A 2500-nucleotide genomic window follows, 5' to 3' on the forward strand; every position below is an offset into this window, starting at 1 on the left:
CCAGTAGATGGTTTACAAACTGATGGCACCGGTGGCAGAAGGTGGCTTACAAATTGATGGCACCGGTGGCACTGGTGGGTTACAAACTGGTGGCTAGGCGGTGGGTACCACGATTTTGCTGGTATCGAGCTCACAACTCCGAAGAAGCCGCTACGCCGAACCTACCATAGATATCGAGAAGAAAATTGAGAAATTACGCCGAAGTTCCCGCCCGCCGCCCACTCCGCAGTAAGAAGTTTGCCCGCCCGCCCACACCACAGTAAGAACTTCTCCCGCCCGCCCGCCCTGTTCTACCTGTCCTGACAAACACCGCCGCCCATAGTAGCCGACCTGTCCGTGCTAAGTAACTTCCTGCACGTCGACACCCATCTACCATGGCAAAACCAAGACTGCCCACCGCGGATTTTGGGCTTAACACGAGCGCCCCAACTCCCAGGTCACGAAGTCTCTGACACGAGCAGAAAAGACCACAGATGAGAAGTCAAGAGGACCACCACACCGATCCGCGATACGACGACCTACGATCCGCCCGCAGACGCTCATCTACATGTTGACATCGAGACATCAAAAATCCCGTAAGTTAGAGAAACCCAGGCTCTTTTTATTTTGTTAGGTTTCGTTAGATTTCGTTAGGATTTAGGAATTTTCTATGCTGTGATTTTCTCGTGATTGTACCTCTATGCTGTGATTTTTTTTTCTCGTGATTGTACCTCTATTTTTGTTGTGAAACACCTGCGCGGGAGTTTGATTCCGCAGGACTTCCATCCTCTTTCCTCCCTTACGCTTAGGTGTGAACGAATTAATCGTTGTAAGGGAAAGTCCTCAGTCCCTCCCCTCCCCGTCTTCCCTTGTTTCCTTGTCTCATCTCGCCTTGATGACCCCGTTATAACGGCCTCTCTGACGGCCTACTGAATTTCTTTCTTATTTTATGTGAATAATGGCTTGAATATTCTGAAGTTCTGTTCTGTATTCTGAAGTTCTGAGCATCAGATATTTTTATATGTATTGTTTCTTCGCTTAGTTTCTTCGCACGTGCCGATATTTCAGACCCTCCCCTTCATGACCTGACCGTGTGAAAAGGCAGTGTCAATGTTTTGCTTCCCTTTTGTCGTAAAACAACCCTTATTGTTTATATTTTCATTATTCGGACAAGGTAATTTGGAGATTTTTTCTGGCTTTACTCTCCAAAATATTTGTTCTGAAAGTGAATCCATACAAGATTTTACATGTTCGATTACGATTATCGAAAGGGCCGATATCGTATTTAGACTATGTAAATTCTTGACAGTTTTTCACTTTCATTCCGAATCTGTACTGGCGATGAGTGTTGCCTGATTCCTATATTCTGTTATCTTTGTACTTCTTTCATCGACACCTGCTATTTCTACTCTGATTTTGCAACTTCGGACAATATATTCTGGAGAAATTTTATTGACTGTTAATCTCCGAATATTTGTTTTGAAAGTGAACCCTTGAACGATTTTCCATGCTTGATTACAATTATCGAAGCGGACACGATATTGTATTAGACTGTAAATTCTTCAGTTTTCACTTACATTCCGATTCTGTACTGGCGATCAGTGTTGCCTGATTCCTATTTTCTGTTATTTTTGTACTTTCTTTCATCGACACGTGCTATTGCTATTCGTATTTTTCTGCATCTTGCAACTTCGGATAATGTATTCTGGAGACATTCTATTGACTGTTCCTCTCCAAAAATATTTGTTTCGAAAGTGAACCTTTGAAAGATTTTCCATACTAAATTTCAATTATCGGAGGAGAAGCGATATTGTATTTAAAACATGTAATTTCTTAATAGTCTTCACTTTCCCTCCGAATCTGTGCTGGTGATCAGTATTGCCAATTTTTATCTATCAATTTATCTTTCACCGCTCGTTAAAATACGCCTCTTGTTATTTTTCTCGTCGACAAGTGCTATTCATGTTTGTATTTTCTCTGTATCTTGTAAACCTTATCTCTTGAGCTTGCACATATTACTTAGTTTCGATTCTTCTTTTGTATGTTCTCTCTTGTGAGTTGCAAAGAGTTATGATAGTTGTTTGAGGCATCTGTAAGCCGTGCAGGGCGCACGCATGTCATTTTGGTAGCCATGCAAGATGCATGAGGCATCGTAATGCCGTGCAGGGCGCACGCATGTCATTTTTGTAGCCATGCAAGACGCATGAGGCATCTGTAAGCCGAGCAGGGCGCACGCATGTCATTTTTGTAGCCATGCAAGACGCATGAGGCATCTGTAGAGCCGTGCAGGACGCACGCATGTCATTTTGGTAGCCATGTCAAGACGCATGAGGCATCTGTAAGCCGTGCATGGAACGCACGCGATGTCATTTTGTTAGCCCAGCAAGACGCATGAGGCATCTGTAAGCCGTGCAGTACGCAACGCATGTCATTTTGGTAGCCATGCAAGACGCCATGAGGCATCTGTAAGCCGTGGCAGGGCGCACGCATGGTCATTTTTTGTAGCCCCATGCAAGACGCA

Source organism: Penaeus japonicus, unplaced genomic scaffold, assembly GCF_977035675.1.
Source record: "Penaeus japonicus unplaced genomic scaffold, GWHDUDI00000001_assembly GWHDUDI00000004, whole genome shotgun sequence".
Taxonomy (NCBI): Eukaryota; Metazoa; Arthropoda; class Malacostraca; order Decapoda; family Penaeidae; genus Penaeus; species Penaeus japonicus.